We start from the raw sequence: 17,278 nt of genomic DNA, 5'->3' as shown, positions 1-17,278 counted from the left end.
GTGTTTGTGTTTTATTTAATAAAGACAAATGTCTAATCGTTGATATGGTCAAGCTTTTCTAGTGTCAGCGCTTTGTTAGAGTCGGCAGATTTTCCACTACAGACGAGTCTTCAACTTTGGGACAGTTTAGTATCCAGTCATAAGGTTCATAAATATAGACAGAAGTATCTATCAAGAATCATGCCAGTTCATCATCTCCGGTGGCCTTATGTAATCCTACACAGTGTACTTAGCGATACAGCTATTCATGTGAGTTTGATGATGGATAAGCCACCAGACTGCAGTGTGGAACTTGAAGATGCGCGTCCCTGGCCATACCTCAGTAAAATAATTTACTGTAGCATGTTGATATAAGTAAAGTTTTTTTATATATATAAAACAAGGCATCTCCTTAGCCTACCCAGAGTGCATTTGTTTGAAAAAGCATGCTGAGGTAAATTTCACTAATTTGTCAACATTAAAGCTAGACTACCTTTCAGATTTTTCAAGTGTAGGTCATGAAAAGGGGGCGGCGCGGTGGTGTAGTGGTTAGCGCTGTCGCCTCACAGCAAGAAGGTCCTGGGTTCAAGCCCCGGGGCCGGCGAGGGCCTTTCTGTGTGGAGTTTGCATGTTCTCCCCATGTCCGCGTGGGTTTCCTCCGGGTGCTCCGGTTTCCCCCACAGTCCAAAGACATGCAGGTTAGGTTAACTGGTGACTCTAAATTGACCGGCGAGGGCCTTTCTGTGTGGAGTTTGCATGTTCTCCCCATGTCTGCGTGGGTTTCCTCCGGGTGCTCCGGTTTCCCCCACAGTCCAAAGACATGCAGGTTAGGTTAACTGGTGACTCTAAATTGACCGTAGGTGTGAATGTGAGTGTGAATGGTTGTCTGTGTCTATGTGTCAGCCCTGTGATGACCTGGCGACTTGTCCAGGGTGTACCCCGCCTTTCGCCCATAGTCAGCTGGGATAGGCTCCAGCTTGCCTGCGACCCTGTAGAAGGATAAAGCGGCTAGAGATAATGAGATGAGATGAGGTCATGAAAAGAATTTTCCCCGACACTCAATTATTTTTGTTTAGTCGACCGAGAGCTACTGAATACAAATCACAGACTTCTTCCAATTTTTCTTTTTTTTTTATAGAACAATTAATGAATTTAGCGCCATATGGCCCTAAATTCTCTGCTATTTTTTCCTGCTTCACCCTGACTCAATTCAAGATACTACATCATACATCACACGGTGGGCTTTCCCCGTTCACGCAAGGCATTGTGGGATACAAATTTGAAACGGGACAGAAAGATGGAGGATGTGAGTGTGCGAATGAAACGTGAAAGACCGACTACAGTAATGGGAAGCGAGAAGAAAAAGACATTATGTTGTGAAGGAAAGGAAATGCAGGACCAAACTAATAAATAATCAGCGGTCAGCGAGTGCTCGGTGTGATCAGCTGTTCGTTTAGCCACAGAATGATGTAACTGTCAGTGCACAGTCAAAGGTAAACCTGCGCAGACTTCCTCTGTCTGCTTGATTGCACGAAGCGAGCAATTTCGTGCACATTATTTGCTCGGAAATCCCCTCAAATTAAATAACTTCCCAGCCACACAATGGCCTGATATTTTGTGAGATATTACAGAAATAAACATCTCACAATAACCAAATTTCAGAGATGTCACGATGCAGGCACTTACAGATGTATGTGCAGAAGAGTAACAAGGAGCAAACAGCGACGGAGCCAAAATATGAGACGAGAATCAAAGTCGTAGAACACGTGAGGGTCGGGCGATCGGCAAACAACGTTCAGGGGAAAAGACAAAGAGCGTAAACAGGAAAGAGAGAAGCAAGAGTCAGAATAACGCGAGTCCGTCAGAAACAACAAGGCTTGGTATGACCTGATGAGAGCAGAACAATACTTCACATTGGAGTAGCGTGTGAGAGAGTTTATATAGGCAGGGGGACTAATTAGGATGATGAGTGACAGCTGAATTCAATAGTCTGGAGATAGAGGGTGCTGTGAGTTTTGGGGAGTGTAGTCCATGTTTGTAGTTTGGACAGTTTCAGCAGGTTTACTGACAAGAAGGAACTAAATTTCACCGATTTTATGAAATTGAAAGGCCATCTCGCTTTAACTGCATATCATGGGCGATTGCTCTAAGACGGTGGTTCTCAACTGGGGGGGCGCGCCCCCCTGGTGGGGCGCGGAGGTACTCCAGGGGGGTCGCGAGTAGGCTTCATGTATGGAGGAAAAAAAAAATCTGGGGCTAACAGGCTATAGTAGCTAAGCAGATGCAACACATTTACCCATGTCAAAATGCAGGACATTGGACTATTACATACAAATCAATACTATTATAAAATCTATCATCAATCTATCATAAAATCTTGTGTGTGTGGCCGCATCAGTCGGGGGAACTGTGATATGTTCCCAAGCCTTGCAGACTTTATCAGTAATGCAGGCACTTCCCACGATTTCTCATCTGTCTTTCAAGCAGCGTCAGAGCACCTGTCGGTAATGAGAAAACAGTTTGCGGCATACTTCACAGAGGATTATCGCTCTTTTGCGTGGGTTCGAGATCCATTTGTGTGTACTGCTGACGAACTTCCAGTTGACATGCAGGAACAGCTTATTGAGCTGAAGAGTGACAGTAGACTTAAGGCAGTCTTCACCTCATGCCCTCTTTCGACATTCTGGGCAGCATTGATGCAGGAGTACCTGCAACTGTGTGACGTAGCCTTGAAACTGCTCATCCCATTCGCATCGACCTACTTGTGTGAGCCAGGATTTTCAAAAATGACTGCGCTCAAAACGAAATATCGCAATCGTGCGCAAATTGAGGATGACTTGAGACTGTGCTTGTCAAACATTTCGCCAAGAATCGAGGATCTTTGTAAGGCAAAGCAGGCTCAGGTCTCGCATTAACGCAAATGCAGATCACAAAGGCACAGTAAAAAGTAAAACCTAAATTCACGCCTGGTCCCAATTCCCAATGATATCAATAGCCAGCTAATGATAAGCCTAATAAAATACCTAATAAAAACACTAATAATAATAATAATAATAATAATAATAATAATAATAATGATGATGCCTATTAATAATAATAGCATAATAATAATAATAATAATATCAACAACCAACAACAGCAATAATAATAATAATAATAATAATAATAATAATAATAATAATAATAGGCCTAATAATAATAATAATGCCTGAAAGAACATAAGTCTTGTACTACTGCCAACAGCTTAGTAATGATAATAGGCCATAATAATAATAATTATTATTATTATTATAATAATTATAATTATAATAATGCCCGAAAGCAGATTAGAAATGTGGTGCTACTGCCAATTATAACAATAGCCTAATAATGATAATAGGCCTATGTATTTCTATGGAATGGATAATGCTACTACTGCTGCTACTACTACTACTACTACTAATAATAATAATAATAATAATGATGATAATAATAATAATAATAATAATAATAATAATAATAATAATCTAGCCCAGGGCTATCTATCTATCTATCTATCTATCTATCTATCTATCTATCTATCTATCTATCGGTCGATATAAGGTACTGTAGGTTGGGTGGCGTCACTGTGGGTGAGTGTGTTTGGGGGGGGTGGGGGCGGGGCGAGAAGAGGGGCCCCCAGCTGCAATGAACCAGCTTTGGTGGGGCCCAGGTTGCAAAAGGTTGAGAACCCCTGCTCTAAGACAACAATGGAGGCTCAGCCTCCTCTAAAAATGACGAACATCGTGTAGGATGAATTGCGCTAGGCTTGCAGTATGCTATAGCCGACCTTATAACATTGCTATTTCAGATCCAGAATCATAGAAATATATGTGCTCAACCCAACTACAGTGCGAAATCATTCCGTTATAACTTTCCCCAGTTCGCCTAATGTGCGCGTGAGTTCTTCCCCCTCGTGACAGCGCGATGCAGCGCAGCCTCAGTGGACTTCAATGGCATTTGGGAGCTATGCGCTTTCAGTATCAAAATGCAAGACGATTATTGGACAAATACTGCGAAAACGCCCGCCCACGGACTCCCAGCCTCAGTGCACTTCAATGGCATTTGGGAGCGATGCGCTTTCAGTATCAAAATGCAAGACGGTTATTGGACAAATACTGCGAAAATGCCCGCCCACGGACTCCAAGCCTCACATGGGAGGGACATGGCAAAGCTTTCCGCGAGGAGACTGGTGATTGGTGAAAGCAGCCGGATATTTTCTTTGATTGACAGCTCGTTTCAACTATAGACAGGCAGCGGTGAATTTCAGTTCAGTCGCATGCGGAATCGGAAGTGCTGTGGTGTAATCTAAGAGATCAGCTTACATTTCGATTTAATTCATTACATACGGTTTCTACCAGCTTTTTTAGTTTGTATATATTATCATTGTAAATAAAGTGTAAATATGGTGTTGTCAAGTTTGCTATCTTAGTTCCAGAAATTTCATTTATTTGAGTGACTGAACTTGAACTTGAGGGGGCTAGTCAGCTAGCAAGAAAGCTGCGCACGGATGCCAAGCATTGCTGATTTAATTTTGGCGAAGCCATTTGCCAGTCTTCCTTTCGAGGAAAAAATTAAAATTAAAGAGCAGGGTAGACCAACGCCTCAAATTGACTTGGTGAAAAAGGTAGGGAATAATACTCGTTCCTTTCAGCTCTCCTGGTACGAGAAAGTGAATTGGCTAACAGCAAGTGACCCACATCAACAACAGTAAATAGGCTACTTTAGTAATATGTCATGGATGGACCAAAAATATAGAATCTATTTAAAATGTTTATGCTGAGTATATTATATTGGAATATATATTTTTCTGGATATGAATTAAACACAGCTACAATTTGGAAAACATTTTTAAACAAAAACACAGCCGAGAACATTTCATACTACAGACCTGGATTAAAAGTGAAGGGTTATCAAAATTGTCAATAAAACATTTCTCAGTCAAAATAAGTAAAATATAAGGAAAGTGTCATTGAATGATATGTGTGGCACCCAGCTCTACTGCTGAGGTTCCTGACAAAGAGCTGCTTTCAATAATGATCAATTTTTAAACAACATGCCACAATTTTAAAATATAAAATGTTAAAATATACCCCCCCCAACACCACCATCATGTATAATGCACAGTAGGCTAATGGGCCAAAAGAACCTGTTATTTCACAGTTTGTGACGCTGCCAACAATCAGCCAGATCAGAGGCAAGAGTATGGGCAAAATTGATGTGTTTTTTCTTTTAAAATCTGGAAATGTCGTAACCGACCAGCCTCCCCTGTTTGAAAGACTACCAGCCGCCACTGATTAATTGGTAAATTCCTCGGTAAAATAAGTATTTGGTCACCTACAAACAAGCAAGATTTCTGGTTCTCACAGACCTGTAACAACTTCTTTAAGAGGCTCCTCTGTCCTCGACTCGTTACCTGTATTAATGGCACCTGTTTGAACTCGTTATCAGTATAAGACACCTGTCCACAACCTCAAACAAACAGTCACACTCCAAACTCCACTATGGCCAAGACCAAAGAGCTGTCAAAGGACACCAGAAACAAAATTGTAGACCTGCACCAGGCTGGGAAGACTGAATCTGCAATAGGTAAGCAGCTTGGTGTGAAGAAATCAACTGTGGGAGCAATTATTAGAAAATGGAAGACATACAAGACCACTGATAATCTCCCTCGATCTGGGGCTCCACGCAAGATCTCACCCCGTGTGGTCAAAATGATCACAAGAACGGTGAGCAAAAATCCCAGAACCACACGGGGGGACCTAGTGAATGACCTGCAGAGAGCTGGGACCAGAGTAACAAAGGCTACCATCAGTAACACACTACGCCGCCAAGGACTCAAATCCTGCAGTGCCAAATGTGTCCCCCTGCTTAAGCCAGTACATGTCCAGGCCCGTCTGAAGTTTGCTAGAGAGCATTTGGATGATCCAGAAGAGGATTGGGAGAATGTCATTTGGTCAGATGAAACCAAAATAGAACTTTTTGGTAAAAACTCAACTTGTCGTGTTTGGAGGAGAAAGAATGCTGAGTTGCATCCAAAGAACACCATACCTACTGTGAAGCATGGGGGTGGAAACATCATGCTTTGGGGCTGTTTTTCTGCAAAGGGACCAGGACGACTGATCCGTGTAAAGGAAAGAATGAATGGGGCCATGTATCGTGAGATTTTGAGTGAAAACCTCCTTCCATCAGCAAGGGCATTGAAGATGAAACATGGCTGGGTCTTTCAGCATGACAATGATCCCAAACACACCGCCCGGGCAACAAAGGAGTGGCTTTGTAAGAAGCATTTCAAGGTCCTGGAGTGGCCTAGCCAGTCTCCAGATCTCAACCCCATAGAAAATCTTTGGAGGGAGTTGAAAGTCCGTGTTGCCCAGCGACAGCCCCAAAACATCACTGCTCTAGAGGAGATCTGCATGGAGGAATGGGCCAAAATACCAGCAACAGTGTGTGAAAACCTTGTGAAGACTTACAGAAAATGTTTGGCCTCTGTCATTGCCAACAATGGGTATATAACAAAGTATTGAGATGAACTTTTGCTATTGACCAAATACTTATTTTCCACCATAATTTGCAAATAAATTCTTTAAAAATCAGACAATGTGATTTTCTGGATTTTTTTTTTCTCATTTTGTTTCTCATAGTTGAGGTAGACCTATGATGAAAATTACAGGCCTCTCTCATCTTTTTAAGTGGAACTTGCACAATTGGTGACTGACTAAATACTTTTTTGCCCCACTATATATAGATATATATATTTTTTTAATTGTTGCATTTTTATCTGTATATTGTATATTCTTTGTTTAAATTCTAGTTTATGTTGTACAGTGTGTGTTTTTCTTTTCGCATGTCTGATAACTTTAGTTCTTCAAATGGAAAACATAAACATAGTCACATTGTCAAAAAATGTCATATTGTCCTAATAGCAAATAAACTGTGTGAACAGAACATTTGCATGCTAATTAGATAGCTACACACCTGGAAAGTGTAAGTTATCCTCTATTTCTTTCCATTTCACATCCCTTTTTGTCCTGTCATGATATACCTGTGTTGAGACATTATAGGCGTTTTGTCTGATGAAATAAACAATTTCCCAGCTTGGAATCAGTCAATCAGTCTGTCTATCTATCTTTCTTTCTTTCATCATGTGACCTGTTTTTGCACATTCCGGGACACACTGCACAGCTTGGACTTTGATTCATTTTCTATACTTTCATTTAAGCATAATTTCTGAATACTTTTTTCACCCATAGATAGTATTTTGTATGTAAAGATGAACTACATTCTTCTGACAGACACACACACACACACACACACACACACACACACACACACACACACACACACAGACATCTGTGGAGTAACATGTAAATGTCTGTCGGGGGAACATCAGATCCTTTGGATTCCTTTTTGCTTCTAAAAATAGGATTTTGACAGAACCCATGATGTGCATGCGGCTGTATGTGAATGTGACTTCATGTCTACGTGGAAATGTTCTTTCACTGTTCCAAATGAATTCCTTTCAAAATGCAAAACTTAAATAGTCTAATTATATCTAAAAACTCAATTACAATGATATGGCAGATGGTGGAATGGTCATGTGGTTTTATGAAATGTGTATTTGATATGAATTGAGTCATCGTACCATCATGACAAATGTGCTGAGAATTTCTGCGAGGCCAACTCGAACATACTTCTTCTCAATCCAGCGTGGGATTAATCTTCTGGCTTTGTTTGGCTCCTCAACCATACCCTCCTCCAGTATACTTGTGTGTTCTTCTTCCACTTTTTCTTGCATTCTCTTATTATTATAATTATTAGACTCTAACTCTAACTATTGTGTGTTCCTGCTGTAAAACATGGCAGATGCTGTGCATGTGCCCTATGCGTTTATGTCATTCGCTGTTCAGAATGTCTCTTGACCCCGCCCCCAAAACAGCCCTATAGCCTTCTGGGTAGCAGTAGGACTGGGTATTGGCAGAGTGGTGTATTTTTAAAGCATTGCAGTTATTCCCAGCCCATGTGTCCTTTAAATGTTCAGTTAAAAAGTTCAATATGCTGTTAAATAAATAAATTGCATCATAGCTTTGAATTGATGTGAAATCTATGTACTTTGAAGTTTGTTCAAACTAAAGTTTCAGTGTTACTCAATAACTAAGTGTGACAAACATTTATTTGAACAATCTTTTAGTTGACTATTCTATTAGTATTATTTACAATAATAGACTAGTTTCTGTATTTAGTTCAGTTTTTGTTCATGTTGATTAGTGTTGAGAAATATGGGGACTTTTTGGATATGTAAGCAAAAACATTCCTGTTTTGACTTTTTTGTGCTAACTCTGGTCAATATTACAGCCCTAATCACAGTAGTCTATTATCATAAGGGGTCAACCAAATCAAATATTAGGATTATGTAAGTATCTAGTATGAATGTTATATTTTTCCCCAAAGAAAGCTGCCGTCCAAATCAATCAGTTCCTCTTTGAGTTCATAAACAGTTATAACAGTAATGACAGTAATGAATATCAGGTTAATGCGTACACAATTCCGTCTACAAGTCACACTATAATTTGTGTATTCTTGTCTTCTGTATCAAGGGTCCAGTTCTTATACAGTTGCACTGTTTGTGTGCTTTTGCCCCTATCCAAAGGGCAGGAATGAGAATGATGAAAACATATGTCATAGCCTTCACACTCACCAAATCCCAACCCATTTGAAAGCTGATGGGAGATTCTGAGGTGAAATGTTAGACAGAGCTCTCCAATATTATCATCAAAATACCAACTAAAGAAATACTGTATGTTTCAGAGAAATGGTGTTTATCACTCCAGTGTAGTTCCAGAGATTTATTGAACCTGGACTGTGGTGCACTGATACTGTTCTGGAGGCATGTGTTGGACTAAGAACTTGTGGGAGGGAAAAAAACACTGTTGGTTTTTCCTTTAACAGCTCTCAGATGTACTGTAAAATTCTCTGTCAAATTTTGTAGATTTTGATATATAAAAAAGTAATTAATTATATTAGTATTTTAAGAAATAACTATTTCGACACAAAATATTTCACAAGTACAAGTCATTCGTAATACTGCTTATTCTATCCACAATCACTGGATATGAGAAATCACGTGCTGTGATTGGCTACTCTACTACTAGGATATCAGCTCTTATACCCTGAGTAGAGAAACACAAAATGGCAGAGCGTGTTGCTCAACCAACCGAGGGTGAAATAAAAACTGTATTCGAAAACAAAACCCCCCAAAATAAAAAAGCAACAAGATATGGAATGAAAGTATTTGATGGTAAGAACATATATTTTTTTTATTTTTCAAGTGTGGCAGTGGGGGTGTGGTCAAGCGTTGGTCTGTGAATGGAGGGCGGAGCCAGGGAAAGTAAGTGGTAGAATCACTGCACCTGATGGGAATTAACCTGTGTTTGTGTGTCTTCCCCAGTGACCGCGCCCTATAAGAGAAGAGGGAGAGCAGAGAAAGGTAGCTCTCCCCCAACCCGAACACTCGTGTGCGTGCATGTGTGGCTGGGAGAGTGAATGTTGAACGCTGAAAAGCGAAAAAATAAAGAGTTTTATAAGAACTCAGTTCTGGCCTGCCGTGCTTCTGTGCTCCACCCACCTGCTCAGATTTTACAGTGATGCTGAAACCCGGGATTCGGTGTGCAGAAGAGAACAGCCCCATGGAGTCCTCCCCCTTTACGGACCTGGTCCATGCCCTCACCACGGCCCAGCAGAGCCAGCACCAGGCGCTGATCGCCCTCCGGAAGGAGCAGGAACAACGGTTCGAAGCCCTGGTGCTGGCGTAGCAGGAAGATCGCCAGGGGTTCTGGCACCTGCTTGCGTCAGCGGGGTCCACCACCACCGCCGCCGCTGACCCTCCCCACCTCACTCTAATGAAGATGGGTCCGCATGATGACCCTGAAGCCTTCCTTGCTCTCTTTGAGCAGGCAGCAGGGGCGTGGGGTTGGCCGGTGGAACAGCGCGCGGCATGCCTCCTCCCTCTGCTAACGGGTGAGGCGCAGCTGGTCGCACTGCAGCTCCCCACCGACAGCTGGCTGGTCTACGCGAACCTCCGCAGGGCCATCCTCCAACGTGTTGGTCGCACCCCGGAACAGCAACGGCAACGCTTTCGCACGCTGCGCCTAGAGGAGGTCGGCCAGCCGTTTACGTTTGGCCAGCAACTCTGGGACACCTGCCGGCGGTGGCTGAGGGCCGGCAACCGCGACGCCGAGGGAATCGTCGACCTGGTGGCGCTGGAACAATTCATCGCCCGACTTCTGGAAGGAACAGCGGAGTGGGTCCAGTGCCATCGCCCGGCGTCGCTGGATCAGGCAATCGAGCTGGCGGAGGACCATATGGTGGACATTCCAACGGTAGGACAGCGTGTCTCCTCTTCTCCCCTCTCTTCTCTCTCTCTCTCTCTCTCTCTCTCTCTCTCCCTCTGCTCCCCGTCTTCACCCCATTCCTCCACCACCGAGGCGGGGGCCGGCTCCACCCCAGCTGGCCCACCGCACCCGCGGTGCCCTACCGTTTCCTACTTCCTTGTCTGTGTCTTCTCCCCCTCAGGTGAGTGATGTTGGTGTAATTAATGATTATGAATATGTAGATTGGTATCAAATGATCAATCTTTAATAATTAAATGAAATCAGTCTCATTAAATTTGAAGGTTAATAGTTAAAATGAATCAATCCTATTGAATCGTTTAATTTGACTCATTTGAATTGAATCATACCATAGAATCAGTCTCATTTGAATTGGTTGAAGTGAATCATTCAGTGAATCGAGTCAGTGAATCGTTCAATGAATCATTTAGTGAATCAAGTGAATCATTTAGTGAATCAAGTGAAGAATCGTTTAAAATTTCTCATCTCATCTCATTATCTCTAGCCGCTTTATCCTTCTACAGGGTCGCAGGCAAGCTGGAGCCTATCCCAGCTGACTACGGGCGAAAGGCGGGGTACACCCTGGACAAGTCGCCAGGTCATCACAGGGCTGACACATAGACACAGACAACCATTCACACTCACATTCACACCTACGGTCAATTTAGAGTCACCAGTTAACCTAACCTGCATGTCTTTGGACTGTGGGGGAAACCGGAGCACCCGGAGGAAACCCACGCAGACACGGGGAGAACATGCAAACTCCACACAGAAAGGCCCTCGCCGGCCCCGGGGCTCGAACCCAGGACCTTCTTGCTGTGAGGCGACAGCGCTAACCGCTACACCACCGTGCCGCCCCGTTTAAAATTTGATAATTCAAATTTTATCACTTACCAAACTGCATCTAATTAATTATTCATACACCTTAAGAATTCTTTGACGATGTGTGCGACTTCAGCATATTGAAACAGTAGATTGACACCATACACGATTTCAATATTAATGGAGTTTATTATAAACAAGATAAAAAGGGAAATCAATAAAAAAAGGAAAGTAAGAATTTAATAATTGAATGCCAACAGAATGAAATCTTTATAACAGAGTAGGTCTCTGTGTGTGTGTGTGTAAGCAGTTTTAACTTGTGAGCTATGTTGTTATCTGCAATCTTGATATGTGTGTGTGTGTATGTGTGTGCCCCCGTTCGTGCCAAGACGGACCAGGGTGTCTTATCTGCAATCTTGGAGGAGGGGATCCTCAAAGTTTAGTGAGCACGTGTGTGTGTGTGTGTGTGTGTGTGTGTATAGCCCAGTGATTAGCTAGGTATACTAACTAGACAAAGAAAGGCTAGCTACACCGTGTGCTTTCTTCAAGCCTAGTAAACTATGTGTGTCAAAAACCAGAAATTAATGGTTAAAATACATTCAAACAGTCATCTGTAGTTTATATGGCTTTAAATGTAAACAGGAGAATTGCTATCAAGGTTGAATTAAACTTAGAACTTATGATATTTAATTCTAATCTGAGATACAGGACCTCTTGGAACAAAGGGGAAGGAGGAGGGGTTCTTCCTAAGCATGCAAAGGCCCTTTTTAGAGGCAAAACATTCTGAAATCTTAATGAGGTCACGATACGAGTGAGTTAATTGAAAATCAGAATGTTAGGAGAGAGAAAGTGCAAGACTTATTGATTAACCAAATTAAAATCAATAGTACCAAATAATAGAAAATCAATAGTACCAAATAATAGAAAATCAATAATAATGCACAGTGTGCACACTTAGTGAATTAATTACTAAGACTAATATTATTTCCCAGTGCCTTTTCTTACTGCAAAAAGTCTCGCCTTTGTCTGCAGAAATTCGAGGCGTAAGATTGCGCTTCAGTGAGAGGAAAGTCTCTGACGAATCAGATGTTCACTGGAGCTTGGAGAGGTTCTTTGGAGAAGCTTCGCAGTTGATAAGACGAAAAGTCTTTGTTCAACACCGTGCACGGATTTAAAAGAAAGAAAAGAGAAGAGCTCTTTAGAAAACTGCCTTTTGCTCGCAGCCGCGTACACGTTTAAAAGACAAGTAATACTTGTAAACCGGTTAATAACTCGCTTGAGTTGATGATCGCGTGTTTCTGAAATCTAACTTAATCAGAGTTAGATAAAGGAGGAAACGCGCGGTTCAGACGTCTGATGGCGAGTGTCTCTTCTTAGGTCCGTTCCGTTCGGGATCAGAACTTAGAGACAAAGAAAAATGAAGTTTTCCAAGTCTCTTATGTGAAACCTGAGGAATGATGCGCGTGGTCCCGCCCATGCGTGACGTAGTCAACGCGGAAGTTGCCTGGTAGTTGTAGTTCTTAGACCAAGATGGCGGCATGATACCTACAGTGATGTCCGGAACACCGGTGCAGAGGGAGAGCCTGGGCTGGTATGCTGGCGCTGCGGGGAACCGGGGCACCTCCAGCATCAGTGCTCGGCGATGGAGGTGGGTGCGATGGTCCAGATCCCCAACGCGCCAGGGACTGCCCTCGATCAGGCCGGAGCGTATCACATACCGGTGGGTATCCAAGGAGATATGTATCAGGTATGCGATACCTGATATGTATCAGGTAAATTCACCTAACCCAGGAGAATTTGCGGCAGGCCCAAGAACATGAAGTCCGTCTGTACGGCAGGGGCACGCGCCTTAGGGAGTTCACACCGGGAGATAAGGTACTCGTGTTGTTGCCCACGTCGAGCTCCAAATTGATCGCCAGGTGGCAAGGACCCTTTGAGGTCGCACGGCGAGTCGGGGACGTTGACTATGAGGTGAGGCGAACAGACGGGGTGGGGCGTTACAGATTTACCACCTCAATCTGCTAAAATGTTGGAACGAGGAGGTCCCCGTGGCATTGGTGTCTGTGGTTCTGGAGAAGGCGGAGCTGGGGCCGGAGGTTCCAAAAAGAAAATTGACATCGCCCACCACTTCGGTCTCCTATGGAGACCACCTCTCCCTGACCCAGCTCACGGAGGTCACCCAGTTGAAGACAGAATTTTCTGACGTGTTCTCGCCCCTGCCCAGCCGCACCCACCTCATAGAACACCATATTGAGACGCCCCCGGGGGTAGTAGTGCACAGCCGCCCTTACCGACCGCCCGAACACAAAAAAAAGGTGGTTCGGGAAGAACTCGAGGCCATGCTTGAAATGGGCATTGTCGAGGAGTCCCACAGTGACTGGAGCAGACCGGTGGTCTTGGTTCCCAAGGCCAACGGGTCGGTCCGGTTCTGTGTGGACTATAGGAAAGTCAACGCGGTGTCTAAATTTGACGCGTACCCAATGCCTCGTATTGATGAGTTGCTCAATCGACTAGGCACGGTTCGTTTTTATTCAACACTGGATTTGACAAAGGAATATTGGCAGATCCCCTTGACTCCTCTATCCCGAGAGAAAACGGCCTTTTCCACACCATTTGGCTTACACCAGTTCATCACACTTCCTTTTGGGCTGTTTGGGGCGCCCGCTACGTTCCAGCGGCTTATGGACAGGGTCCTCTGCCCCCACGCCACCTATGCGGCCGCCTACCTAGACGATATCATTAATTACAGTAATGACTGGCCGCGGCACCTAGAACACCTAAGGGCCGTCCTTAGGTTGCCGAGGCAAGCGGGTCTCACAGCCAACCTGAAGAAGTGTGCGATTGGGCAGGTGGAAGTACGGTATCTGGGTTTCCACTTGGGCAATGGGCAGGTGCATCTCCAAATTAATAAGACAGCAGCGATTGCGGCCTGCCCAAGACCAAAAAAGGGGTGAGACAGTTCCTGGGGCTGGCTGGCTACTATCGTAGGTTTATACCTAATTATTCAGACGTCACCAGCCCGCTGACTGATCTCACTAAAAAGGGAGCACCAGATCCGGTCCAGTGGACGGAGCAATGCCAGCCGGCTTTCTCTGAGGTCAAGGCTGCACTGTGTGGGGGACCACTGTTACACTCCCCTGACTTTTCTCTCCCCTTTATTTTGTAGACGGATGCATCGGACAGAGAGCTGGGGGTGGTTCTGTCCCAGGAGGTGGAGGGGGAGGAATGTCCCGTGCTGTACATCAGCCGGAAGCTGTCGGTGCGCGAGGGTGTGTGTTTCTGTGGTGTGAAAATGTACATTTATATATGTACAAAACTATACATGTGTCTCCTCCTTATCTGTATCTCACGCTGTATTCTTAAGTCATCTTAGCTTTCCTGTGTCTGCAGTGTGTGTGTGTGTACATGCAGTTTTCATATGTCTGCAACAGAATGCACAATGATGGCAGGTCACTATTATTGTGTATGTGTGTGTGTTTGTGTGTCTGTCAGAGGGAGAGAGAGAGAGAGAGAGAGAGAGAGAGAGAGAAAAGCCAAGCGCGACAGAAAAATAAATAATAATTAATTAAATAAATTAATAATAATAATAATAATCCTTCGAAAAACAATAGGGTCTTTTCACCGAACGGTGCTCGGGCCCTAATAATGCTGAATTGCTCTAGCCATACAATTCAAAGTATGGCAAGACCATTCATGGTATGAAACCCATAGTTTGAAAGGTTTTGAATGTTTTGCTTGACAGGCATCTCCTCTAGTAAGATCTTATGAGGTTGCTAGGACAACTATCATGATTCATGTCATTTTTGTACTGATCTAAGCAGGGGTGCAGATCCGATGTCAGGATTGGGGGGGACACAAAAGTGATTTTTTTTTTTTTTTGCCCGTATGCAACTCATACCATGCAACCATAAATCACAACTTCGTAGAGGCTTGCCACATCATTCAAAAAGTACTGCACAGGGAATCATTTGTCTGAAAATACATTTGTTTGTACAATTTTTAATAATTTAGGGGAATTTTATTGGGGGGGGACAATTCATGTTTTTCAGAAATTGGGGGGGGTCATGTCCCCCCCGGGATCTGCACCCATGGATCTAAGGGTTCTGAGTAAGGTTCTAGTCATAAGTTCTGAAGAGTTTTGTTTCAGTTAGGGGGCGCTATGAAGTCCCTGGGCCATGCCAGGGGCCAAACGTCTGGCTGAGAAGCGGTTACAATGACTGATGTGTGTATCAAATTTCATGAGTTTTCGTGCATGGGAAATGCCTCAGATAAAGCCAAGTGCAACAGAAAAATACAACCCCGATTCCAAAAAAGTTGGGACAAAGTACAAATTGTAAATAAAAACGGAATGCAATAATTTACAAATCTCAAAAACTGATATTGTATTCACAATAGAACATAGACAACATATCAAATGTCGAAAGTGAGACATTTTGAAATTTCATGCCAAATATTGGCTCATTCGAAATTTCATGACAGCAACACATCTCAAAAAAGTTGGGACAGGGGCAATAAGAGGCTGGAAAAGTTAAAGGTACAAAAAAGGAACAGCTGGAGGACCAAATTGCAACTCATTAGGTCAATTGGCAATAGGTCATTAACATGACTGGGTATAAAAAGAGCATCTTGGAGTGGCAGCGGCTCTCAGAAGTAAATATGGGAAGAGGATCACCAATCCCCCTAATTATGCGCCGACAAATAGTGGAGCAATATCAGAAAGGAGTTCGACAGTGTAAAATTGCAAAGAGTTTGAACATATCATCATCTACAGTGCATAATATCATCAAAAGATTTGGAGAATCTGGAAGAATCTCTGTGCGTAAGGGTCAAGGCCAGAAAACCATACTGGGTGCCCGTGATCTTCGGGCCCTTAGACGGCACTGCATCACATACAGGCATGCTTCTGTACTGGAAATCACAAAATGGGCTCAGGAATGTTTCCAGAGAACATTATCTGTGAACACAATTCACCGTGCCATCCGCCGTTGCCAGCTAAAACTCTATAGTTCAAAGAAGAAGCCGTATCTAAGCATGATCCAGAAGCGCAGACGTCTTCTCTGGGCCAAGGCTCATTTAAAATGGACTGTGGCAAAGTAGAAAACTGTTCTGTGGTCAGACGAATCAAAATTTGAAGTTCTTTATGGAAATCAGGGACGCTGTGTCATTCGGACTAAAGAGGAGAAGGACGACCCAAGTTGTTATCAGCGCTCAGTTCAGAAGCCTGCATCTCTGATGGTATGGGGTTGCATTAGTGCATGTGGCATGGGCAGCTTACACATCTGGAAAGACACCATCAATGCTGAAAGGTATATCCAGGTTCTAGAGCAACATATGCTCCCATCCAGACGACGTCTCTTTCAGGGAAGACCTTGCATTTTCCAACATGACAATGCCAAACCACATACTGCATCAATTACAGCATCATGGCTGCGTAGAAGAAGGGTCCGGGTACTGAACTGGCCAGCCTTCAGTCCAGATCTTTCACCCACAGAAAACATTTGGCGCATCATAAAACGGAAGATACGACAAAAAAGACCTAAGACAGTTGAGCAACTAGAATCCTACATTAGACAAGAATGGGTTAACATTCCTATCCCTAAACTTGAGCAACTTGTCTCCTCAGTCCCCAGACGTTTACAGACTGTTGTAAAGAGAAAAGGGGATGTCTCACAGTGGTAAACATGGCCTTGTCCCAACTTTTTTGAGACGTGTTGTTGTCATGAAATTTAAAATCAACTAATTTTTCTCTTTAAATGATACATTTTCTCAGTCTAAACATTTGATATGTCATCTATGTTCTATTCTGAATAAAATATGGAATTTTGAAACTTCCACATCATTGCATTCCGTATTTATTTACAATTTGTACTTTGTCCCAACTTTTTTGGGAATCGGGGTTGTAATAATCTCATCTCATCTCATTATCTCTAGCCGCTTTATCCTGTTCTACAGGGTCGCAGGCAAGCTGGATCCTATCCCAGCTGACTACGGGTGAAAAGCGGGGTACACCCTGGACAAGTCGCCAGGTCATCGCAGGGCTGACACATAGACACAGACAACCATTCACACTC

Source organism: Neoarius graeffei, chromosome 12, assembly GCF_027579695.1.
Source record: "Neoarius graeffei isolate fNeoGra1 chromosome 12, fNeoGra1.pri, whole genome shotgun sequence".
Taxonomy (NCBI): Eukaryota; Metazoa; Chordata; class Actinopteri; order Siluriformes; family Ariidae; genus Neoarius; species Neoarius graeffei.
Note: the sequence above shows the minus strand (reverse complement) of the source record.